Genomic DNA, 26,261 nt, shown 5'->3' with positions numbered 1-26,261 from the left:
AGCTAAAAACACAGGAAACAACAAGTCTTGGTGAGGATGTGGAGAAAAAGGAACCCTTGTGCACTCTTGGTGGAAATACATACTAGTACAGTCACTATGGAAAACAGTATGGAGATTCCTCAAAAAGTTAAAAATAGAACTACCCTATGATCCAGGGATCACATTACTGAGTATTTGTCCAAATAATAGATAAATACTATTTCAAAGGGATACATGCACCTTCATGTTTATAACGGCATGTAATAGCCAAATTATGAAAGCAGCCCAAGTGTCTATTGATAGATGAATGAATAAACAAGTGGTTATATACACAATGGAATCTTATTCAGTCATAAAAAGAATGAAGTTTTGCATTTGCAACAACATGGATGGAGCTAGAAAGTATAATGCTAAATGAAATAAGTCTGTGAGAGAAAGAGAAATACCATATGATGTCACTCATATGTGGAATTTAGGAATCAAAACAAATGAACGAAGGCAAAAATAGACAAGAAAGACAAACCAAAAAACAGACTCTTAACTATAGAGAACAGATGGTTACCAGACGGGTGGTTGGTGAGTGAATTAGGTGAAGGAGATTAAGCATACACTCATCTTGATGAGCAGTGAGTAATATTTAGAACTCGTGAATCACTGTATCGTACTCCTGAAACTAATATAACACTGTATGTTAAGTATATTGGACTTAAAAAAAAAGTCAGTCTGTTATTCATTTACCTTTATCTGTGTAATAATAATGATAATCAGGGGCACCTGGGTGGCTCAGTTGGTTGAGCATCTGACTTCAGCTCGGGTCATGATCTCATGGTTTGTGAGTTCAAGCCCTGCATCCGGCTCTGTGCTGACAGCTTGGAGCCTGGAGCCTGCTTCAGATTCTGTGTCTCCTCTCTCTGCCCCTCCCCCACTTACGCTCTGTCTCGCTCTCTCAAAAATGAATAAACATTAAAAAAAAAATAATGATCATACTCACCTGAAATGGTGTTTGTAGAAATTGAATGAAACAATATATCTAACGAAGGTTACATCGTCAGTGGCTAGTGATAAATGCTGACAAATGTTAGTTATTATCTATAGAGAGTTTAGCACAAAACAGTACTTGATGAACATGTTACATTTTCTGTCACTCCCCCCCCTTTTTTTTCATCTTTGAGCCTTTGGTGGTCTGGTTTACCTTGAAAGTTCTAAAGCAGTACGTTAGTTACATGGGACTAAATATATACCCAACAGCCTTAAATATTGTAACTCCACCCAATTAAAGTTTATGTCTCACTCACAATAAGTCCAAAATGAGTTTTTTGATGGGGCAGCTATGTTCCAAGCTGTGACTCCCATCCTCCACTGCATCCTCTGCCTTGAGCACAGAGACAAGAAAAGAGCAAGCAGACCATCTCAGGAGGGTTTGAAAATAATTACAAACACAATGCCTTTTTTTTTTTTTTTTTGGTGCACCTCACAGGTCCTTTTATTCATGCCACAAAGGCAATACGTCTACAAGTGAACAGCAATGCTCCATGTTCTCCTCTAACAGAGCTTACCTGAGATCTACAGCCAGACTGATGCCCCATCTGATGTGTACTCCAAGTAAAGCTGGTTAATGATGACCCTGAGCAGGTCCAGGACTCAAAGCTTTCAAAGCTTGACTTCTTTCATCAGCGCTCCTGATTTTATGAACGATGATGCCCATCAACCCCACTCCTACTTAAATCTCCTGGTAAACTTGGGTGTGATGGGGCTTCAAGGGGGACCCAGACATTTTCAACAAGGCTTTGAAGCATCTCGGCATAGGAGGCCTGGTTCAGGCCTCCCCAACCTGTACAGCCAAGGACTCGGAACGATCACCGGGTGCCATGTTGCCTAGTGTGTATATCGTTGACTCTGGATAAAGGCTTAGGAACCCTATGTACTTTCTGGTTATATTTAGGTAATTGAAAGTCCAGTAGTCAAAATGTCCAGTATTTTGTAATTAGCAAAGTTGTGAACATGATTTGAAGTTAATTAGTTTTCCCATCGAGTACTGGAGACTGTGACAGGTGGTTTACAGTGGGAAGGGTGAATATAGTCATTAAAGCTTCCTATTTCTCATCTCCCCTCCTCCTCACCATTCTGTAAACATTTTAGAAGAAAATAAAGTTTTATCATGTTCAGTATGTGGCTTGATGAATTTTCACAAAGTAAAACACATTGTAAAAACTCATGTAATGTAGATTCTTCGGGTTTTGTCTGTTATGAAATGTCTAATTTCTTTTTTTCTCTCCTTTCTCTCTCAATATTTTCGATATTTCCCTCCACTCTTTTCTTGCTTGCGTGGTTTCTGAGAAGTTGGATGCAGTTTTATTTTTGTTTTGCTATAGGTAATGTGTTTTCACTCTCTTGCTTCCTTCAGGATATATATATATATATATTTTCAACGTTTATTTATTTTTGGGACAGAGAGAGACAGAGCATGAACGGGGGAGGGGCAGAGAGAGAGGGAGACACAGAATCGGAAACAGGCTCCAGGCTCTGAGCCATCAGCCCAGAGCCTGACGCGGGGCTCGAACTCCCGGACCGCGAGATGGTGACCTGGCTGAAGTCGGACGCTTAACCGACTGTGCCACCCAGGCGCCCCCAGGATATATTTTTTTTAATCTTTGATTTTCTGTAGTTTGAAGATGTTCCTAGGTATAGATTTTTTAAAATAATTTTTACATGTTATTTAAATTTTAAATCCAAGTTAGTTAACATGTAGTGTAGTATTGTTTTCAGGAGTAGAATTTAGTGATTCATCACTTAACATATAACACCCAGTGCTCATCCCGACAAGTGACAAGTGCCCTCGTTAATGCCCATCACCCATTTAGCCCATCCCCCCACTCCTCTCCCCTCAGCAACCCTCAGTCTGGTCTCTGTGTTTAAGAATCACTTATGGTTTGCCTCCCTCTCTCTTTGTATCTCATTTTTCTAGGTGGAGGTTTTTTGACATATATCCTTCATGGTGAACTCTGAATTTCCTGGAGCTGTGGTCTGATGTTAATTGGGGGGAAATTCTGTCATTATTATTTTAAATATTCTGTTCCTTTCTTTCTTCTCCTTTTGGCATTCTCGTTCTGTGAACATTACACCTTTTGTAGTTGTCCACAGTCCCTGGAATTCTGTTCTGTATTTTTCATCTTTGTTCTCTTTGCTTTTGAGTTTTTGATCTTTCTATTGCTATATCCTCTAGCTCACTGATTCTTTCCTCAGCCATGTCCAGTCTATATCAACTTATGAAAGTTGGTCTTCATTTCTCTTACAGTGTTTCTTTTGTTTTCTTTGCTCTTTTTTTTTTTTTTTACCTCTAGTATTTCTTTTTGAGTCTTTCTCAGGATTTTTATCTCTTACATTGTTACATTTTTATCTCTTACATTTATCTCTTACATGTTACATTGAACATCTGTTCTTTCATGCCATGTACTTTATCCATTAAAGCCCTTAGCATATTAATCATAGTTGTTTCAAATATCTAATCTGATGGTTCCAATTTCCCTGCCATAATGGTGCATATCTGGTGTAGCAAGCATCCTGATGCTTACTCTGCCTCTTCAAACTATATTTTTACCTCTTGGTATGCCTTCTTAACTTTTTCTTCATAATCAGACATGATGTACTGAGTCAAAGCAACTCCAGTGGATAGGCCTTTTAGCGATGTGGGGGTGAGGTGTGGGGAAGGGGAAGCAGTCTATATAAGTATTATTTTTTAATGTTTTACTTATTTTTTGAGAGAGAAAGAGAGCGAGTGAGCACAAGCCGGGAGGTGCAGAGAGAAAGAGAGAGGGGGACAGAGGATCAGAAATGGTCTCTGGGCTGACAGCGGTGAGCCCAACGCGGGGCTTGAACTCACAAACTGTGAGATCATGACCTGAGCTGAAGTCTGACGCTCAACCAGCTGAGCCACCCAGGCACCCAGGAAGCACTCTCTAGTCCTGTGATTAGGTCTCAGTCTCTCAGGGATCCTGTGTGTCTGGACTGTGAACTTTCTCACAAGTGTTTCTCAGGTTTTTTCTCCATTTAGGTGGGACAGGATAGCACCAATAGACTGGTGTTGGGTGTTTACCTTTCCCCAGGCAAACTAGGCTCTGATAAGACCCCAGCAGGTTAGTTTCAGGTTAACTATTTTTCCCTGAGGACGGGCCTTGTTATGAAGAACAACTGGCTTATTTGAAAAATGGTTCCTTATTCTCTCTCCCTGCAGAAAGCCTGTGGGGATTTTCTTTTCTTTTCTTTTCTTTTCTTTTCTTTTCTTTTCTTTTCTTTTCTTTTCTTTTCTTTTCTTTTCTCTTTTCTTTCTTCTTTTCTTTTTCTTTCTTTCTTTCTTTCTTTCTTTCTTTCTTTCTTCTCCTTCCTTCCTTCCTTCCTTCCTTCCTTTTTTTTTTTTTCTTCCAGATATTTACTAAAGGAATCTGGCTGAGCTCCTAGAGGTAAATCTCACAATGTTGTGGACCTTCCCTGTGATTGGGCCCCACTGGAGTTTTTAACTCTGAGAGTTGTCCACACTGAGCCTTCAGCAATTAATTCATAAATCACAGTTCAAATTTTCTTACCCCAGCACTGGTTCTTGTGGCAATTTCTTCGTGATTCTCTGCTCTGGGAAGCTGTGATGATCTGTATTCACCCTTCTCTCTGGTCTTGAGGGGCAGCAGTTTGTCCTTGGACCTCCCCTTTCTTAGGGATCCAAGAAGAGTTGTTGATTTTTCACTCTGTTTAGTTTGTACTTACTTGTTGTTGGGACAGAGTGGTGAGTGACTTCCAAGCTCCTTAAACCTTCCTCACCGTCGTTATTGATGTGTATTTTCACTTGGTATAGAATTCTAAGCTGTGTGAATTTCAGCAATTATCTATTTTTTAATTCTAGAATTTCCACTTTAGTTTTCAAGTTCTCTGGTGAAATTCTCATCTTCACGCGATTGTCCTGAACATACTAATCACAGTTATTTTAAAGTCTGTGCTGGCAGCTCAAATATCTGGATGACCCATATGTTTGTTTCTGTTAATTCCTTTTCTCTTGTGTCTCTTCATATGCTTGGTAATTCTGAACGGAAGGCCAGACATTTTGTTAATAAATATTAGAGTCTATGGATACTGTTACGTTTTACCATAAAAGAGTCGATTTATTTTCTGGCTAAATGATTAGAGCTGATTTGAGGCTGAGTTTCCAATCCTTGTAAGATGTGGTCCATTTCGGCTTTGTTCTAACCGTGGAGTGTGATCCTGCAGAGACTTTGCCCTGAGGTGGACCCTAAACTTCTGAATTGTCCCCCCAACATGATGCATTGCCAAAAGCTTAGCATCTTAGTCTCCCAGCAACCGCTTTCTGCTCTGTCTCTCCATATTTGGCCACTTTGTCACACATGCTGAGAGATGATGAGATTGATGGAAGTGGTAGAGAAAGTCATGCTCACCTCGGTGATTTGTCACTCGTTGGTAGCATCAGGGTTTCTTAAGTTCCGTCTGCCCTGATAACTCTGCCATGCCTTCTAAGTTTGCCTTTTGTTTTGCTCTGTTTTCTATTGCGTCTAATTTTTCTCGTTGTTCTCTGTTGGAAGACTGGTCTGCCAGAGCTGATACCTTAGATCCAGGAGGGTAAGTTTTAGCGACCAGATCTAGAGGTATGTATGGAAATTTTCAGATTCCGTCGGCCAGGAAAGATCTCGTGGCTCCTCTTAGATGCAAGCTGGGCTACAAATCGGAGCCCTTTCTATGTGCCCAGGAAGAAAAGAGAGCAGTTTAGTGAAAATATAACATGTATTTCTGCTGTAGACAATGACTTCTGGATTTGTTATATACTTTGGGGATTTCAATTTTGATCTTTATGCATTTTCAGCCCAATTTTTAGCTAATGCTTAAAAGATAGGGAAAGGGGGTCATAGAATAATCTGTGTGTGTGTATATATATATATATATATATATATATATATATTAAATTCAATATTTGTTAAATTCCTGTTTTTGTTTGGAGCACTGTGCTATAGGCACATTCACGTCTGTCTCATTGTTGAATCTTGGATCTTGCAAAGACCGTGTTGTTATTTTCCACACGTTTTCACGTGGTTATGTGTGTGACTAAAGTGGTTGTTTAATTTGTGCTTTGTGATGTGGAGTAAGGACTGATTCATTCTATAGGATGACTTTTTTTTTTTTTAATTGTTGCCAGTCACCCTTATTCCATCTAGATGCAAGAGAAAACAGTAATTGGAACCAAGGGACCTGGAATGAGCCTGCTGGGTTTCAGTCCTGTCACTACCACCTCCTGGTTGGTTCAACCAGCAGGCAGTTTACTTCATTTCCCTTGCCTCAGTTTCCTGCTCTGTAAAATAGAGATAATAATAGATTGTTGTATTGAATAAGGTAATTTGAGAAGAGCCTAGAAAGTGCCTATTGCATGATAAACACTCAATAATTACTAACTATTACCATTATGTGGAAACAGATGATTTTACTGCTGTTTTTATCACCGATTTAAATAGCGCTTTATAGCTTTGTAAGCGCTGCCCTAGCATGTGTGGTAGGGGTGTTCGGGGGACTTTGCCCCCGAAGTAGGCAGTAGGACGCTTACCATCAAAAGATGCAGGTTATCGAATTTCAAATCATAAAAGGAGGAAAGTTTGGCTGCCGTTCGTCGCCCATCCTTGCCAGTCCCAGGCAATAGTCTTTATCATATGTTTTTCCCTCTTTTATTTCCCCCCTCCCCCTTTTTTTTCAAAGAAACCATTTTCCCCAGTGTTAAAATCCTAAATAGCTCTGAATGTATCAGCTTACCTCTCTTGAACTGCAGATTACTGCAGAGTGTGATTAAAATGTTGGAGAAGAGCACATGTCCTTTGGATGAGGTAGTCGATACCTCCTTGCTAACTTGATGGAAAATGTGTGCATTTACACTTGTCACAAAACAAGTTGTACTGTGACTCGTGTTTCACAATGTTTGTACTCAATACCGTGTACTTTTGACAGTTCTTTCCTATTTCTGACAGATTTTTGTTTTCCTTTTTAGAAGTAAGGGAGGCCCACATTTCTGTACTCGTTTTCACTTTTGCTTCACTTGTGGTAGTATCTCTCCCTTATCATACAAAATATAGTTATCTGTCAATCAATATTTACAAAGCATTTAGTGCATCTCTCCATGCACATCCCTACGTTAGGGTCTGACGGTTAGAAAAAGAGCATGCGAGCAGAAAGAAAAGGATCCCATCTTAAATTGTTGGACATGTGTTTATCTGTGCAAAAGCCCGTTGAAAATAAGTGAGGTCTTATTTTCTTATTATTTCAGATATTGTTACTGGTGTATTAGTTTCTTAGGGCTGCTATAGTGAATCACCACAAACTGGGTGACTTCAAGCAATAGGAATTTATCCCCCCTCAGTTTTGAAGTCCTGAATTCCAAAATCAAGGTGTCAGTGGGTTTGGCTTCTTCTGGAAGCTGTAGGAGAATGTGTTCCATACGCCTCATGGCTTCTGGCGGCTGCAGAGAGTCCTTTTCATTGCTTGACTCAGAGACACATGGCACTAACCTGTGCCTTTGTCTTCACATCACCTTCTCCACTGTTTCTTCTCTTGTGTTAGTATCTTCTCCTTTTATAAAGGCACTTGTCATTACATTTAGACCCCGCTTGGATAAGCCAGGATGATCTCATATCAAAAATTTTAACTGAATTACACCTTCAAAGACCATTTCTTTTTCCACATGAGGTTACATTCACAGGTCTGAGTAGACATCTTTTGTGCGACCATCATTTAACCTATCACATTGGGTATGTGTCATTTTTCCTGGAGTTTTCTCCTGTTTCAGGTTTGTAGAAACCTCCCTTAAGGACAAGGAACATATCTTAGGTGTTTTGGGTTCTCTAGAGCCCAGCTGAGTGCTCTACCCAGGAAAGCCCACTTAATGTGTTAAGATGTATATGTATCTTAATGTGTCTTGAAAGCTATTAAAGGAACGGATGGCACACATATGCATGCAGAGGACCCAAACAATCTCATGACATGTAATGACCTGGTTGGAACTTACTGGTGAGACCGACGAACAGGAAAACAGTGTGGTTTGTGAGTGGTAAGTGCTATGATATTGCTACGTGTGTGTAGAAAGTCATCTTATGCTAGTCTAGGGAATGCTCGAAAGGCTTCCTGGGGAAGGAGACATAGCTAATGAATTTTGAAGGACAGGAAAGTAAGTGATCTGTGAAAACAATGAGGGTGAGTTCTCTGTGTCTCTAGACACAGAGAGCAACACATGCAGAGATTTATAGTGTGAAGCTTCTGGAACCAGAAGAAAGTATTGTGTGGCTGGAAGATACGGTGCATGAGGTGGAGGCATGACTAGGGTTGGTGAGTACAGGGGAAATGGCAAGAGATAATACTCAGGTTTCATGAAGGCTGCGTCATGAAGGATCTTATATGCTCTAGCAAGGAGTTTGTATTTACTCATAAAAATAAAATAGTTGACGTGGTGGCTGAGAGATCATCAAATTAACGTCTCGCAAAATGGTAGTCATTGGGAAAGAGATTGGGCGTCCGTGAGACTAGAGGCAGGTTGGTCCATTTTACATTGTGGGAACAATCTGGAGTGATGGTTGCCTCGGTTCTGACAGTCTAGGCAGAGGGTGGAGGCATGGCATTATTAAAATGATGTAGGACCGTTAGAGTATGGTGGCTGATTGGAGTTCGGCCATGTGGAAAAAAGCGGAGTTAAGGATGATTTTCAAATATCTGCTTTGTTTGACTCTAATAGACAAGTAATGGTATCATTCCTGGCAACTGAGGACAGAGAAGGTGGGGCATTGGAAACCTTCTGTGCCTCATTTCCCTCATATGTACAATGATTAAGTAGTCCTTACCCTTCCTATTTCACAGCGTTATTAGCACCCTCTAAAGTAAAGCATTTTAAATATTTCTAAAATTATGAAGCAAATTTCCAAATTATTCTTTATGGTTGGTTTACATTTGACTAAAACTTATAATTAAAATAAAAAAAAATTCTAAAGAAGTATATACAACTGTATGAGGGCAAAAGGTATTTTTGTTTTTTGTTTTTTCAATAGAAGGGACTTATCTTTTGGAGATGGCAAGAAATATGTGCCTATGGTCCAGGTTTTCCTTTCCCTGTCTTTGCTTTTCTATCTCTCACCGTGATTTCATGCCATAGACTGAAGAAAACAATCCACAACCATTCTCTAATGCATGTTTTTCTCAAACCCACAGTCTGCAGCTTCCAGGGTTTCTTGGTTCCTTGATATTTCACCAAGCGACCATCCCACCTCCACCCTAGCACACGTGTGGCCCTGCTGCCTTCTCTGTGCACACACACACAGGGATCGAACTCAGTAACCCCCAGGTAGGATCCTGGCACCACGTCAGTGTTCTCAGCTACAAAATGGGTGTGATTTTTACCTGTTTCACGTGACTGATGACCAAATGAAATTAGATACCCATAACGTATGTGTAAATCGCTACTTAGTATACTTGGCAAAAAGTAAGCACTCAGTAAATAGCACCTTGGTGTGGCTATTGTGCAATGCAGACTCTACAGACAGACCGACCTTGCCCTTGGAAATCTTTCCTGCTCTCCAACTTTATAATTTCCTGGACACCCTGCTGGGTTTTGAAATCTCATTCGAATTTCCGTAACACTTAGGGTCTGTTTCACAATACATTTTTTAATTGTTTATTTATGTATTTTGAAAGAGAGTCAGTGTGAGTAGGGAACGGGCAGAGACAGAAAGACAGAGAGGGAGGGAGGGAATAAGAGAGAGAGAGAAAGAGAGAGAGATTGAGAGAGAGAGAGAGAGAGAGAGAGAGAGAGAGAGAATCCTAAGCAGTCTCTGTGCTGTCAGCACAGAGCTCAACCACCTAGGACTTGAACCCATGAACTGTGAGTTCATGAGCTGAAACCAAGAGTTGGGCACTTAACCAACTGAGCCAACCAGGTGCCCCCACAATATTTAATATTAGATCACTGAGATATATGCTGAATGTTTACTTTGTCTTTATCTTTTGTTTTGGATTTTTTTACTTGAATATAGTTGACACATAATGTTACATTATTTTCCCCTGGACAACTTAGTGATTTGACAAGTTTATACATTATGCTGTGTTTACCGCAAGGGTAGCTACCATCTGTCCCCATACATCACTATTACTTCACTTTGTGTTTTGAAAGTAGACCCAGAATTCTTCAGGTGGATGTACCTATCACAGTGCAGGGCACCCACAAAGTACAACAAATGGGAGGGTTTGAGAATCAGCACATCTTTCGATCCCCACAGTTCTCAATGTCTCTTTTTGGGGGGTCTTGTTGAAGTTCTTACTTTTCAGTCCTCTCTCTGTATATTAAAATCAACCTTCATTCTTTACTTTTTTTAATTTATTTGTTTATTTATTTATTTTTAAATATTTTAATGCTGTTTATTTCTGAGGTAGAGACAGAACATGAGCAGGTGAGGGGCAGAGAGAGGGAGGCACAGAATCCAAAGCAGGCTCCAGGCTCTGAGCTGTCAGCACAGAACCTGATGCGGGGCTCGAACTCACAGACTGTGAGATCATGACCTGAGCCGAACTGGATGCTTAACCATCTGAGCCACCCAGGCGCCCCAACCTTCAACCTTGAAAGGAAGAAAGGAACTGAAAAAATGAGGTGGGAGATACCACTTTTTAAAACTTTGATCTTAAGATGGAAGAGAATGTTGGTTTCAGAACATTTTGATCTCCTTGGATTAATTTTTCTTTTCATTCTCTGACAATTGAAAAATTTGCAATAATAATGGCATTGTTCTCTAAATGCCCTAGTTAGAACCAGAGCCAAGATTATTTCATCCTAGCATTAGGAAAGAGCTGTAGGAAGGAGCCCATAAAACATCCTCCTTTCCTTGATAAGAATGTAGATGAGCTCACAGCTGGAGGAAAGTCAGCCTCAGGCAGTGCAAGTCTTGGCCAGACAGCACTGAATGGCTTCAGCGAAATGCCTGGGGCAGCAAGGAGTGGTGGCACTGACAGGTTGCTAGAGATGAAAGCCTATTTATGTGACGATTCTTTAATTTCATTTTGCAGCTCTCTTCATGGAGTCTAAAGGTTGTATAACTTGGGGAAAGAGCTCAGGCAGCCTTTTGAGTGCAAGCTCTGGTGTGTTTAATGAGAGCAAGTTTACGTGCCCTCTTCCAAGCTCAGTTCTCTTCTCTGTGAAATGGGAATGAACATTTTTCTCCCAAAGGAAACATTTGGCATCTTTCTACATCAGTATTTGGAAAGTAATAATAATAAGACAACGATCTGTCTCTTAGGTATTTGAGCACTGTAAGCTGCTTATGAATGTTTTGGCAACTCTTCCAACTTTTCTCCCAAAGCATAATTTTTAAAAAAAATTTTAAAAACATGACTAACGTGTCAAAGACTTATTTAACTCATTAACGAGGGAAGCAGCAGGATATTACAGCTGATTCAAAGAGAATTTGAAAAACTAAGTCTATACGGGCTCTGAAAAAAATTACTGCTGGAATAAAGCGGCTAAATATAAAATTTGTTCACTTCCTACAGGGCAATAAAACTGGCAAAATGGTAGAAATATAAAAAATAATGGTAACCTTTGGCGTTACCATTTCTACTGTTCAGATATCATTTGTGTTTTTATCAAAATCTATTTTGGGGGTCGCCTGGATGATTCAGTGGATTAAGCGTCCGACTTTGGCTCAGGTCTGATCTCACCGTTCATGAGTTTGAGCCTGAGTCAGGCTCGCTGCTGACAGCTCGGAGCCTGGAGCCTGCTTTGGATTCTGTGTCTCCCTCTCTCTCTGTGCCTCCCCTGCTCACACTCTGTGTGTGTGTGTGTGTGTGTGTGTGTGTGTGTGTGTGTGTGTGTCTCAAAAACAAACATTAAAGAATTTTAAAAAGTCTATTATCTGTTTATTTATTTCGAGAGAGAGAGAGAAAGAGAGAGCAAGCATGAACAGGGGAGGGTCAGAGAGAGAGGGGAGGGGGCGGGGGGAAAGAGAGAGAATCCCAAGCAGGCTCTACACTGTCAGCATGGAGCCAGATGCAGGGCTCAATCTCAGGAACTTCATGAACCATGAGATCATGACCTGAGCTGAAATCAAGAGTCAGATGCTTAACCAACTGAGCCACCAGGCGCCCCTTTTATCAAAGTCTAAAGTTAACATTCAACTTCAAAGAGAGTTCCAGTCAATGCCAAATAGTCAAAGGCACCTTCTCCTAGAAAATTAAATAATCCTGGGAAGACTTGGTAGACAATATTCCTATTACATCAAAAGGACATAAAGTCATTATGTTATCTTATTCCCAAGGTTTGAAAGTGTATTTTAATATTACCTATTTGTTTTCAGTGTTTCTTTTCATTCTGATTCCTGATTTTTACATTCAGTTTTTCCGTTTTGTTTTTTATTTTCTTCTCTCTGGCCTCGTAAGTCTACATGTCTCTAATTCTCTTTTACCATCAGTCATTTATTGTCAAGTTACACCGTCAGATCTTTTTCTATTTTGCTTCCTCATTAAGCCATTATTTGAGTCGGCTTTAGTTCTTACGCTAAAAACTGATGTAAATCTAATTGGTGCTGCACAACTATTAGCTTCCTTTTAGTATCAGAGATAGGTAATGTTTGCTATTCCACTCCTGGTATCTCAATATGGCATAAGAAAAACAAGTCACAGACAGGATTCTTCCAGACATCTGAAATCTAAAGCAAGCAAGCACAGAGTTCTGTGAAATCAATGAAATCCTCATTCTCTGCCCTTTTGTCTACTCCCAAATCATCTTGTATGAGAATTTCACTTAAGGCAAATGTGTAATATTTCATGGCCTGAATTTTCTAACTGTTTTTCTTCTTAGAATCAAAAGGTCAAGGACTTTCGAAACTAGCATCCCAGGACTAAGTAGAAATTAAACTTAGGGAGCCATTACTAAGGGTGCAGGGAGAGCTAGATTTTCTAAAATTTTCTGTTCATATTAGAGTAGGAATATATTAGCTGTATTGTAGCCTGTCCTTGTATCTTGAACACCATCATTTTCACTGATGAAAGCCCATATCTAATAACCATTAGGCTTATTAACAAATCATTGATTTCACCAATGCAAATCTATAATATTCATTATGCTAATTAACAAACTTCTGCATTGATCAGACATGAAGCTAGTGGAAGCCTTATAGATGCTATCTCTGGTGCATTGTCTTCTTTTTTTAATGTTTATTCATTTTAAAAGTTTTTTTTTTTTTTAACGTTTATTTATTTTTGAGACAGAGAAAGACAGAGCATGAATAGGGGAGGGTCAGAGTGAGAGGGAGACACAGAATCCGAAGCAGGCTCCAGGCTCTGAGCTATCAGCACAGAGTCTGATGCGGGGCTCAAACTCATAGACTGTGAGCTCATGACCTGAGCCGAGGTCGGACGCTTAACCGACTGAGCCACCCAGGCACCCCAATGTTTATTCATTTTAGAGAGAGAGAGAGAGAGAGAGCATGAGTGTGGGACGGGCAGAGAGAGAGTGGGGACAGAGGATCTGAAGTGGGCTCTGAGCTGAGAGCAGCGAGCCTGATGTAGGGCTCGCACTCCTGAACCATGAGATCATGACCTGAGCCAAAGTCCGACGATCAACTGACTGAGCCACCCAGGTGCCCCAGGCACATTATCTTCTGAATAAGTGGCCTCTAACCATCCCTAGAGGATCCTCAAATAGGGAAACCATGCTTTGGGGCCTAGAGGTGTCACATTCATTTACATTACACAATCTAGGTTGGAGGTGGTTTGCGATAAAATATTGTCTACATCCCAACCTGGACTTGGCCTGTTTCTAAATGGAGATATCACAGCCTACCGCTCTCTGTGGAAGGCAGGGGTGACCTGGTACTTGCTACCGCACCATTTTTCTGTTTCTAAACTCCAGAAGCTGGGATGAGTGTAACACTCCTTTGGGAATGTAGGTCGCATTTATCAAACAGACGGCAAGGAGTTGAGCAAGGAAAGCACTTGAATCTGAACTTTGTCCTGGAGGATTGGGATTAAGATATCCCCCAGAAGGAGACCGTGTTGCCCAATGATGGCCATGGCAATGGGCTACCGGGAAAATATGAGGATGTGAAGTGATGTGTCCTGACTTATTATAAGAAAAGAATATATTTTTTTACATTGCTGATTTCTTTTGGGCAGTAGTATCTGTTAGAGCTAATGGGAAAAACAAAGACCAAAAGCAAATCTGGTTTAAATTCTGTTGTAATTGTGTCAGGTTTAATATTATGATAAAATCTTAGCCTCCATACAAGGAGGTTAAATCCCTAGTTGATTCAAAGTGAATTTAGTTTCTCCAGAGATGAGCAGAATGAGACAAAAACATGACCCATTTTTTTTTTTTTTTCCTCCTCAGAGTCCAAATTCTTGCTGTACTGTTTTCTTCTTCCCTCTATCTTAGGAAGGTTTCTCATAGCCAAAGTGCAGAGGAATGCTCATGCTGTGTGGGGGTTAGAAAGATTCATGACATCCTTCACTATAGAAGGCCCTGGATTATTTTAGGCAAAAAGAAGAGCCTGGCGTGATTCATTGGACAGTTGCTCATGTTACCTATTTATGACAATGTAATTTCATTCGCTTTTAGAGATGCACTTTATGCCCTGTCAGCCTAACCTAGAAGTATGTCCACCAGGCCAGATGCTTAACCTCTCCTACTGAGTCGAGTGGCAGCACTAGAATTGGCAGTGAATTTTGATTCTTCTTTCTGTGGAAGGGAACCGGTCGCAACAGTTGCTGAAATTCCCTCAAATCTGTGGTTACAAAATTCCTGAATCCATGCTGGACCGTGATCTGCATGCAAAGACTTACACTTCCTACAATTTAAAACACAACTTAAAGTGATTATTTAAATAAATGTTCTAGCATTAGAATTTTATTTCTTATTTTTATTTTTTGTACAGTGTCTGGTTTTTGTGTGTTAACCTTAGCCAAGGTTTCGTTTTGCTTTCTTCCACTTTTCTTCTCTTTATAGTTATTTCTGAGTTTAAAAAAATTTTTCATGTAACTTTTGGAGATTTTACACATATAAATGATTTTAATGCAAACATAATGAGCCCTGATGGATGTTCCTTCCACTCCTATCAGGTCATATTTTCCCAAGGCTTGCTGATTACTTTCCTTTGCCTTCCTTTCCAGAAAGAACCGTCATCATGAGTGTAATATTTTTTTTTATTCTCATGCATGTTTTCATATTTTTAATACATACTTTTCTATCCATAAATGAGAAATAGTTTTGTTATGCAGGTTTTAAAATTTCATAACAACTATGTAGTTTTCTTTGATATGATTTTGCCATAATTTATTTATCCATTTTCTTAGGATGTCCCCAGTTTTTCACCATTACAAACAACACTGCACAGAACATTCTTAACCATGTTGCCATGCGTAAGGGTTCTCTAGAGGATCTGACTACAATGGAATTGCTAAGTTTTTGGATGTGAATATCTTCAACTTTATCAAATATTGCTGAATTGCTCTCTAAAGAGAAATGTTGGAGTTCTTTATATATTCTGGGAATGAAGTATTGTTGAGTATATGCACAGCCAATATATTTTCCTGTCTGTGGCTTGTCTTTTCCTTTTTTTCATAGTGAGTTTTAAAAGTAATTTTAATTTCAATGTATTTAAAGGTACGAAGTTTTTCATGTTTTGTGCATTCTGTATCTTGTTCTAAAAATCCTTTCATTATACATGGTCATGCAGATGTCACCGTCTCCTTCGTCCTCTGGTTCCTTAGTCTATGTGAGCACACTTCAGGGATTGCCCTGTGCCATATGAGCATTGGTTTAATCTATACTAATCTAGATGCAAGATTTAGTGTCTGTTGATATTCTCAAAATGCATTCGAGAGCAAGGTGGATTTTATAGTATTGACAAAGGAGGAGTTCACATCTACTCCACATTAGATAAATCCACCTCTCCTGTTAGCTATTTCTATTCTCTGCCTTTGTTAAGTCTTGACCTTACCAGCACTTTCTCTACCAGAATTAGTCCTGCTTTTTTCTCCCTTTGGGGAGCAAAAATAACTCTTCTCTTGGCTTCGTGAAAAACTCTGCCTGTTTTGCTATGAAACATGGGTAACAGTTGACTGATAAATTAACAAGCAACAAGAATATAAAAGTTCATCTCAATCGCAGTGGGCTTCTCACTTAAAGAAATTCTCACATTTATTCATTTATTTAAATCATATTTATTAAGCATCAACTGAGTGTCAAATATTACACAAGACACTGAGTAAACAATGTCTCAGATGGAAAAGTTGGGAGAGGGAGATTTTAGAAAGCTTCTCTGAGATGGAGACATTTAAAGTGAGGTTGGAAGAGTAAGGAATTAGCTATTTCAAGGTGAGGGAAAATATTTAACAGGAGGTTACATGACAAATGCAAAGGCCAAATGAAGTGAAAAAGAGCCTGGCACGTTGGGAGAACCTAAAAGGATGAAAGTTATAGCTAAAAGGAAATGTTGAAGGGGGAAAATGATGCAGAATGTGGATAGAGAGCATAGGGGTGAAATTATTTAGTGCCTTTTAGGCTTCCATAAAGGGAGGCTAATGTTTGACCTGGCTGTATCTCGTAGATAGACTGTGTCTACTCTAATAGACAGACTGGCAATACACAAGAGCAGAAGAGGGAAACCACGTAGGAAACTGTATCTGGGGTCCAAGTGAGAGGCAATGAAGACCTAGATTAGTTTTGTGAAAGATGAGAGTAGAGAGATACACTTAGAAGGAGGGATAACAGAATTTTTCGAAGAGATAAATAGAGGAAGGAAAAAATGTAATCAAAGATGGCTGCTGGTGATGTGGCATGATTAAGGATAGGACATACACTGAGATGGTGACAACCATCGAGTAGGTTTAGGGTAGGACAGGCATGGTGCAAGGAAGAGTTTTGTCTTCTGCATGTCACTTTCAGATGCCTGTGAGGCATCCATATGGAGACACTGAGTATTCAGTTGGATCTGGAAGTCGGAGAAGAGGTAAATTTGGGAGCATCAGCTGGTAGGAAAAGACATTTTTATTCCATTTCATGATGGAGAGATAGATATGTAGATATGAAAACGGAATGAAGGAAGATCTTTCTTTAGTTTAAACCTACGCTTTATATTCCAGTGACTACCAGCCATGGCCTTGAATTTCTGTGCATGGGATCTTGGGCAGACTGTATTTCAGAAAGCCCAAGGAAAGTCAGAAGTTGGCAATTGTCCATTTGGTCCCACTGACGTGTCTCATTATTTTTCTAGGAGTCTTTTGGTTTGTAGACTTTTCAGAGTGAAGTGCTAGAACGTACTGCACCAATGTCCTTCGAAAGTAATGAGGTTGATTGTACACTTTACAGGAAAAATTGAATTATATTATTGGAAGTTTGTTGAGAGATTTGTATCATAATAGGCCTTTGTTAATAGGCAGCAAAACTGGCATGCCTGTGCTTGTGCAACATTAATAGTTCCAAAATTTTTACTTGGGGTTCTGGTACTATTCCCAAAGTAGATTTGTCTACCGTGTAATTGTAATTTCTGTGTAATTGACAAGAAGTTTTGCACTGCAGTAGATTGTGTTGACTTTTTCTTGTGGCAGGTAAAATGATGGCTAGTTGAGGTACTCTGGCAGAATGTTCTATTTGGTCATAGATTTATGTGCAGCTTATATTTTGTGTTTATTCACAATGTTTACTCCATTTTTATTTACCTTCAGCTGTTTGCAGACAAAATTCTGGTTGGCCATTGTTACTGATGACAAGTATACCTATTAGTCAGGAAATATTGGGTGCCAACTATGAACCAGCTGCTGTGGTACCCATGAGAGTTACCAAAAAACTAGGTCATCATTCTTGAGTCCAAGAAGCTTACAGTCTGGAAAAGGAACAGGTTTATAATTGCCTACATACATTGCAAGATGGAATGGGAAAGTGGTATAACAGACTGAAAAAATATATTCTGTGTGTCACTTCTGGGTAACAATGATTGCATGACATGGGTTTACAAATATCCCTGATGAAATGAATGAACACTAGTAAAAACTCCAAATAACAAAAAGTAGATCATTAGTGGAACAAAATAAGGAAAAGGGAATCATTGAATGGCCTACATTTCTTGAGAGGTAGCTAAGAAAAGAATTAAAATACTGTAGTGTGACACGACATGTCTCTGAACCACAGCTACGAAATTTAAGAAGCAGCATAGGTGAGGGGCACCTGGGTGGTTCAGTTGGTTGAGCATTGACTTTGGCTCAGGTCATGATCCCACAGTTCATGAGTTCAAGCCCTGCATCGGGCTCTCTGCTGTCAGTCCAGAGCCCGCTTTGGATCCTCTGTCCCCTCTCTCTCTCTGCTCCTGCCCTGTTCCCTCTGCCTCCCTTCTCTCTCTCTCTCTCTCTCTCTCCCTCTCTCTCTCTCTCTCTCTCTCAAAAAAAAAAAAAAGAAAGAAAGGAAAAAAAAGCATTTAAGAAGCAGTACTGGTGAATATATTATTCAGGGTAGGCTAATAGTTGAAAGACGCGGTGCTAAAACTTCAGTGTTTCACATGCTAGTTTCTTTCTCACTCATTACATACCTCTCCATTAAAAGGAAGAAGGGCAGACAATCAGGGATGAGAAGTCTTTATGGAATAAGCTTGGGAGTGGCTGATTTCACCTGGCCAGACTTCCTTATCTGCCAGGGAGGCTAGGAAACGGAGTCCTTTTGTGTGCCCACCAGAAAAGGGAAAGGTTTTGGTGAACATAGGGGTGTCTGCCACAGAGCCTACACAATCTCTATAATTTCCATTGGCCATCCCCAAATAGGAAAAGTGAAGCGAAGGACTCCCCCACCCCACTTTTCCCTCTTTTGACTAAGGGTGGTGAAATGGCTAAATGAGAAGTGAGGACAACCCTCCCTGGGGAAGGAAAGACTCCAGGGCTCCCCCATAAAGTGAGGAAGAGCACAATCTGAACACCTGGCATAGCTCCCAGGGCCATGGGATACACTATTACATAGATGGCATGGACCCAGGTTTAGGTTGGGCATCTGTCAAAATCAGGAGACATTCGAGAATCCAGGTCTTCTAATAACAACTGTTCCCAGCCTCGGGTAAGCTCCCTTTCCTTCTCTCTCAGCGCCTCCACTCAAGCTTGCTAGGTCCTCCAAGATGAAAACAAAAACAACTAGCTAGGACCTGGAATGCCAGGCTTTATTTGTAGTTTAGAGAGCTATAGATAGGTCTCAGTGGAAAGGAACTTAAAGGAAACTCAGTCACACTGTAGCAGATCAAATAGAAATTCTGGACAAGTGTCTCATGATGACCATGGGATGAAAAAGAAAACCACATGGCAGCTGTAAAGCACTCTGTAGAGGGGGAAAGAGGCATAACAGAAGAAGACAAAGAACCTAGTCTAAAAGCAAACTATAAGTCAGGGGATAAAAGAAAATCCCATGCATATCTTTTATGTCATAGAAGAGCATAATAGGATTGAGAATTCAATTAAAAAAGAACTCACACATGAAATCACAAGGCCATGGGGTGCGGTTAAAAGGGCAAGGGGTCCTGGGTGATGACAATCCCATTCTCAGTCCCCAAGGCACAGAGCAAAGGCAGAAGGCAAAGGCTGGATCTGAGGGGCGGAGAGGCCATAATCATCATGCTCTTCTAGGCATTAGAAGGAACTGAGTGTTTCTTCAAATCAAGGACAGGAATTGAGCCGGTAGAGAGCAGAACTGGGGATCGGGAAGCTCCCAGGGCTCGCATCATTTCTTGCTTTTGGTGCCGTGTTCTCGCTCTTTGCAGAGGGCTTCACAAATTCTCAGTCCACATGGAAGAATGTGGTTTATGTTGTGCTTCCAGGCAACAAACAGACTGACTACTTGGCTCGGAGCCACAATTCCAACTTCCCAGGAGAAAAATCTGATGGATCCAGCTTACGTATGGCCAATCAGCTATCGGAGAGAGACATGAAGTCATAAAGCAAAGCTAGTTTATAGTTCCTGAGCGTGAACTGGATGTCAGACACCGTGCCAAATGCTAACCATGGGCATCTTGGACAGTCTACACATAGGAGAGATAGGACTAACATCATTATTCTAAGTGGATGAGGATGCCGGCACTCAGAAAATTTAAGTTACTTATCCCATGTCCCACAGGTGTTCTGTCTCAGAGTCAGGTTTCAGATCCAGGCTGTGAGCTCCAAAATCTGCCCTTAGTATTATATTAAGGCACATATTGTATATTAATATATATAGCCCTTTGTGCTATATTACCGGCATACCCCAGGAGCCATCACCAAAAGGATGGTCAGTCTGTGGATTAGACAGATCCCCTAAAAATTGAACATTATTTTCCTAAAAATTTTCTCAGGTTAGATTCTTATAAGAGGATTTACTGGGTAATGGGTTATATTGCCCAGTGGATTTCCTGAAAAGTTGCTCCCATTTACATCCCTGAGAAGTACATGGAAGTGTTTCTCTCTTCATATTATTGCCAACATTGAATACTAAATTTTTATCTTTGCCAATTGAGTAGGGAGTTAGATTGGGAAGAATTTATTCTGACTGGGGGCTTGGGGGAGTTGTCACAGGGGAGGTCAGTAAGGAGCGCAACAAAATCGAAACAGAAAGGCCTAGAAGTAACGTGGGCTATTTGTAAAAGGCAGAGCAAGCAGTCTGGACAGCTTGACTATAGAGTACAGAGGGGCTGCAGTGAGGAATGATTTTGGAGAGCCGTGAAAGCCAGGGTGAGATATTGTGACCCTATTATTAGCATTTTTGAGATGAGAGGTGATGTGATGTTGTTCTAAAAGGAAGTAACCCCCAAGCAATCTTTGTGAGATATTTGCCCGTGATAGTTACCTTACACACACATATTTAGATACGTGTATATCCCTATCTATCTATCTATCTATCTATCTACCTATCTATCCTTTCCTTCACTGCCTCCCCACCCCTCCGTATAATCATTTGCAAACAAGTAACCATTTTGTTTAAAAAATGCTGATGGGGTTCATATAGGATTGCTTGTATTAGGGTAAAATAAATTCACCGAGGGGCCGACAGGTGTGAGGGCTTTTCTGTGTTGAAATGCATCTGCCTGGCGACATTTGCATCGGGTGAGAAATCTATGCTAATATAACATTCACACTCAGAGGAGAAGTTTAAATTGCAAATTTTGAAAAGCTTGAAGTCAGTAAATAATATGTTTGGGAGAGGGGTGTTAGTACCAAAGCGACATCGGTGAGGAAGCCTAAACGGAAGGCCTGCATTTGCCAGGTGTGAACCCTCTGAGAGCCGGAAGCACCTGGGAAGCCCGGGCCTGGTGATGAGCTCAGCCCCTCCCAACAGTGGATGGCACACAATTAGAGTCACCTGGAGGGCTTGTAAAACCCAACTGCTAGGCCCCACCCAGAGTTTTCCATTTAAGGGGGTGAGGGTGGCGTCAGTGGGGGGGCGTTCGCATTTTGAAATCCCTTCCCTGGTGGTGCCTGTCCTGGGGGCTACGCTTGGAGAACTATTGCTCTAAGAAACTCCTAGTGGCAACCTTGCCTGTCAACACGGGTGGAAGAGACCGGCCGACTGATCATAACTGAAGGTTCCGCCCGATTCACTTAAGCCCCGCCGACGTTTCTTCACAGCTTCGAAAGGGTCCTTTAGTTCTGGGAAGGATCCCACGGGAGGAAGAAGCCAGGGCCAGGGGTAAATCCGGAGGACTACCCCCCACTCCTGGGGACCAGCCCCGGCCCCCAGCTCCTCCCTGTACCTCAGAGCTACCAGTTTGGAGGAGAGAAATCCAAGCCTCCCCGGCCGTCTGCTGAGGGCAGCGTCTTCTGGCAGCTTTCCCCGGCAGAAGTTTCTTCCAGAAGAAGAGCCCAAGATAAGGGCTTCCGGAGCAGCCAGCCGCTCACCCTGGGCGATGATGTCAGCGCTCTCTGCTCCAGCACACCTGGCCGAAGGCATCAGATAAGCTCCATGGGAGGGGGCCTGAGGAAGGAGCACAGTCTTGCCAGGTGAACCAAAGACCCTTTTGTTTTTCTGGGCCGGGGCCGGCTGCCAGCTCTGTGGATTTCTGTCAGTCAGCTGGCTGCCACACTTCCCTGCTTCTCGAGTTTCCCGAAAAAGAAACCGTTAGTGATTTGCAGAGCGGCTCCGGAGCACATGGGGCTGTCACGTGAGGCCGAGGCCCGAGTTCGGACCGGGGAGCCACCTCCCTGCTTTGGCGGGGAGCCACCTTTGGGGAGTGGAGCTTATGAATTCGGGCAGCCACGGGGCTGTGCAGGTAGGCCGATGCCTGCCTGGCAGTGACAGTCCTGCCTGGAATCTTTTCGTAGAATGCCCGCGCAGAGCCCTACTAGGTGCAGTGGGGGCTGAACGTGTCCCGAGAAGCAGCTCGAAGTCCAACCCCTCCGGGTAGCTGACTGACCTGGGACCGTTGTCCTGTCTGATGCTCCCCAACTTGGGGCCCCGGTAATTCGAAACCCCTCATGACCCTAGTGGGACTCCTAGTGATGTCGTTGGGAGTTAGAATCTTGAAGGAAAGCGTTCTTCGTGTCCAGAGGCTTCTGAGCCAATTCTACTACTCATTTTGGATCAACCCAGGTGGCAATAGGCCAACCTCCGGATCTGATTCTGTTTCTCACCCCGAGGCTCCTTGGAAGTGTGGGGGTGGGGAGGAGTGGCAGGGGAGGGTGACTGCCTCTCTGGTTGTGATTCAGTCGAGGATGAAAAAGTTTGTAAAGGGAGCGTTTTTTTTCTTTTTTTCTTCTACGTTATTCCACTCGTTTACAGGGCGAGAGGGTGGTCTTAAGAATACCCTCCTTAGGGAGAAGTGAAGGAGGGGAAGGTTATAGAGCTTTCCTGGGTGCCAGATCGAAAAGGGACCCCAGAGACCCACTTTGAAATACCTGAACAAACAGCTGGTACCAGGATCTGTGTCCTTGTAGAGGAGGGGTGCCCTCCAATCTCCGCTTCCCATAGGAATGTGGCTTCTTCTCCTCCCAGGGGGACTGCATCTTCCAGGGGCCCAAAGCCTCCAGGTGTGGGGCAGACGGGGCCAAGATAACTCCTGTCAATAGCTGACACGCCAACTGAGGTGAACCGGCACCACAGTGGTCTGATTAGCCTCCATGAACAGAGTTGTTCTCGTGCTCGCGCTATGACAAGATGTCTCAACCTTGACATTGCTGCTGTTTTGACCCGGATAACTCTTTGCTGTAGAGGGCTATCCTGTGCGTTGTAAGGGGTTTAGCGGCATCCCCGATGCTGACGCGTTGGAGGACAGCCAAAAATGTTGTGACAGCCAAAATGTGACATATCCACTTGTGACAGCCAAAAATGTTTCCAAACGGAACCGAATGTCCCTAGAGGCTCAAAATCGCCTCGTTGAGAACTGCTGATCTACAAGGAGGGAAACATGACATGGGCGGGAATCCCCCATTGGAACAAATAACCGTTACTTCAAATGACCAGGTGATTGTTCGGGACCCAGCTTACTTACAGGGAGAGTGGGAGGGTGGGCACTTAAGACTCTCTTCCCTCACTGACCGCATGCCTTAGCTCTGTTTCTTCCAAAAGAAGAGCCCAGGATAGGGGGTCAGGTAGTTTATTTGGGAGAACAAGGAAACACAGGTGAAAACAGGAAAGCTGATAAGATGTATGTTAACTAATAGATTGCTGCTGGGATAAATGAGGCTCAATGACTCTGGGACCTTCTGAGGAACCATGTAAAATGCCCTTCGGTGGTGGTGTCCCTCCAAAGAAGGAGAACTGGGTGTGCTTATCCACACAATTGGGAGTGGCTGCCCCTGAGGACGTTAATTGCCTTGCATTTCTTGGTTGCACCTCCTTGCTACCTAGCAAGCTTAGGTGGTGCTGGGAGAAAAACCCCTCAGAGTTGAAGAGAGGGCAGGTGCTTAAGGTGAGATGTTCTCAGCATGCTGGAAATGTCTACCGTAGCTGTAGGCGAGCTCAGGTGTGTACTAAGAGGATTAGTAGACTGGGGCCTCCACATCAGCTTCTACATCCTGTCTTTGAGTTTTCTCTCTCCTCAATAGAGTCTGTTCCTCAACCTATAGCGTATGACACGGAGGAGTTTGTTCCAGCTCCTGGTACAACACAAGTAGGACACACAAAAAGACCCCACTTGGGGGACATCCTCTGACTGTCATTCTGTGGGCTAGGGGAATCGTTTTCTGAATAGACCCCGGTTCAAGACCCCAAAAACTACAAGTAGAAGTAGGGAGAAGAGCACCTCCTTGGTGTCTGAAAATTTGTTTTGCTGGTAGCCCTGAAAGTGTTGAAAGGAAACGGATATTTTTTTCCATGTCTCGTATCTTCACAGGGCCTTGTGATTTAGCGGGGACGTGAGTGTGTTGAAAAAGCACTGGAAGTCCCTGAGACTTAATATGCAGATAGCATGCTTCCTAGATACTTGATATTCTAGCAAGTCTGATGCAAGATGGGAATTAGAGTTATCGCGGTCTTCTGGGAATGAGGAAATTGAGACACAGTGTGGAGGGTCTAGAGGGATTTCAGAGACCTTCCCTGGTGTTGGGAGAGGGCCACGATAGCCCAGGGTTATTGTTCTTGCTTATGGGCGGACAGGTTTGGATGCCACACCAAGGGGTTTAGATTAGATAGGACAAGCCACAGGGAGCTTCTGAGGCCTTCCTGGTAAGGGAACAACATGATGAAGATGGTGATGGAGGGCTATCGTTCCCATGGCTGCCTAGCTACAGAAAGGGCTGGAGTGGGAGAGACCATCCAAAAAGCTGTTCCAATAATACAAGGATGAGGAGGTGAAGACTGTACAGTCAAATCTGAATGTAGATAACATCTTCAACCTTCTAGCAGCCCCTTCTAGATCTAAAAATAGGGAGGCCATAATGGAGTGCCCTGTTATTAATGTAGAAAGTGTTCTCTGAGGAGTTTCCCTGTAAGCCATGGCATCCTCTCCTGTGGTAGCTGGAAAGATCTAGGGTCCTCTGTCTATTCCAGTGGTGGCTAATTTGGATGCCTAAAGAGCCCAGCCAGGTAAAGGGGCACGGGAAGCAGGTATGGGTTTAATTCATGTGTTTACATTGTGTGGGTGTGGAGTGTGGGCCACTGGGTAGTGGTATGCTGCAATGAGCTTATACCAGCTCAGGAGGGCCGGTTGTGAAATTGTCAGGAAATGTGTAAGGTGGTTGGTACTCCAGTGGTAGCTTGAAATCGAGCATGGCGGGAGTAGTTATACCATCAGAACTGGCAAACAGTACCCATTAGGGGTCCCTCTCTCCCAAGGGCTGGTTGTTAAATATTTTCCAGCAGCCTGCCCCTGGCCCCGTGACAAACTGGGAACGTATGTGCCCCAGCCAAAGTGGGCAGCTGCTGGTCTACTTCCGCCTCAGTAGCCGCAATGGCCGGGTAGGGTCATTGTTTCCAGATGTTCTAATTTTTCAGGAGTCAAACACGTTTGTTTTATATGTGAAGTAATGCAGGCCTAGACTGATGTAGCGTGTTTGAAGAAAAACGAGGAGGCTGGACTAGAAGGACTGAGGGAACAGTGATAGCAGTCAAGCAGCATATTATTAAAAGCCTTCTCCCTTCTCTGTCCGTGGCTGTCAGAGAATTGAACGAATGGCACTCCACAAATAGGAAAACGTGAACGGACTGGTGGTATCCTTCTTCAGCCTAGGCATATAACATTTCTTCTGTATTGCAATTTGGTTAGGTGTGCGTAGCCAAAGAACTGACGAGAAGTGATCAGGGGCTACCAAGTGATGGAAGGTAGTGTTCCTACCTCCAACATTCAGTTACTTTCATTCAGAGGAACTGCAAGTGCAAATATAAGCAAAATTAGACACCCCAAGATTCGACTCTTGAGTGGATCATCACAATTCTCAAATTCCTCCTATATCCAGGGAAACAAACTGGCAATTTCTGTGATCCCTCTTAATTTAAACCTGGAAGCCAATTTTGCGTGGCTGATGTGGATGGTTTATGCTTGCATTACTTCAATACTATGTCAGTAGACCAAGATTGTGGTCTCTTCCATCCCACCCTCCCCACCCCACCCTCCACCGTCTCCCAATATTCAGAACTTCTCGTCATTCCAGGCAACTCACCGGCAAGTGGGGAAGGATCCTAAATTTAGCTAATCTCCCAGGCCAGGATCTAAAGTACACCTCCGTAGCTACAAACATGCTGAATAGCAGAAGAAGGCTCTCCTAATTGGCTGTGGTGTGTGTGGAAGGTCCTGGGGAAAAAAATAACAATTAAGTTAAAAGCTACCTTTGCATCCTAAATC

At 42.4% G+C, this 26,261-nt stretch overlaps 1 pseudogene; it reads right to left on the bottom strand.

The window, feature by feature from the left end:
* Nucleotides 1–1,591: 1,591 nt before the first annotated feature.
* Nucleotides 1,592–1,775, bottom strand: LOC125174379 (ATP synthase subunit ATP5MJ, mitochondrial-like; annotated as a pseudogene).
* Between the last annotated feature and the right edge of the window lie 24,486 nt (nt 1,776–26,261).

This window comes from Prionailurus viverrinus, chromosome C2 (assembly GCF_022837055.1).
Source record: "Prionailurus viverrinus isolate Anna chromosome C2, UM_Priviv_1.0, whole genome shotgun sequence".
NCBI classification, from domain to species: domain Eukaryota; kingdom Metazoa; phylum Chordata; class Mammalia; order Carnivora; family Felidae; genus Prionailurus; species Prionailurus viverrinus.
This window is presented reverse-complemented; position numbering and strand designations above follow the sequence as displayed.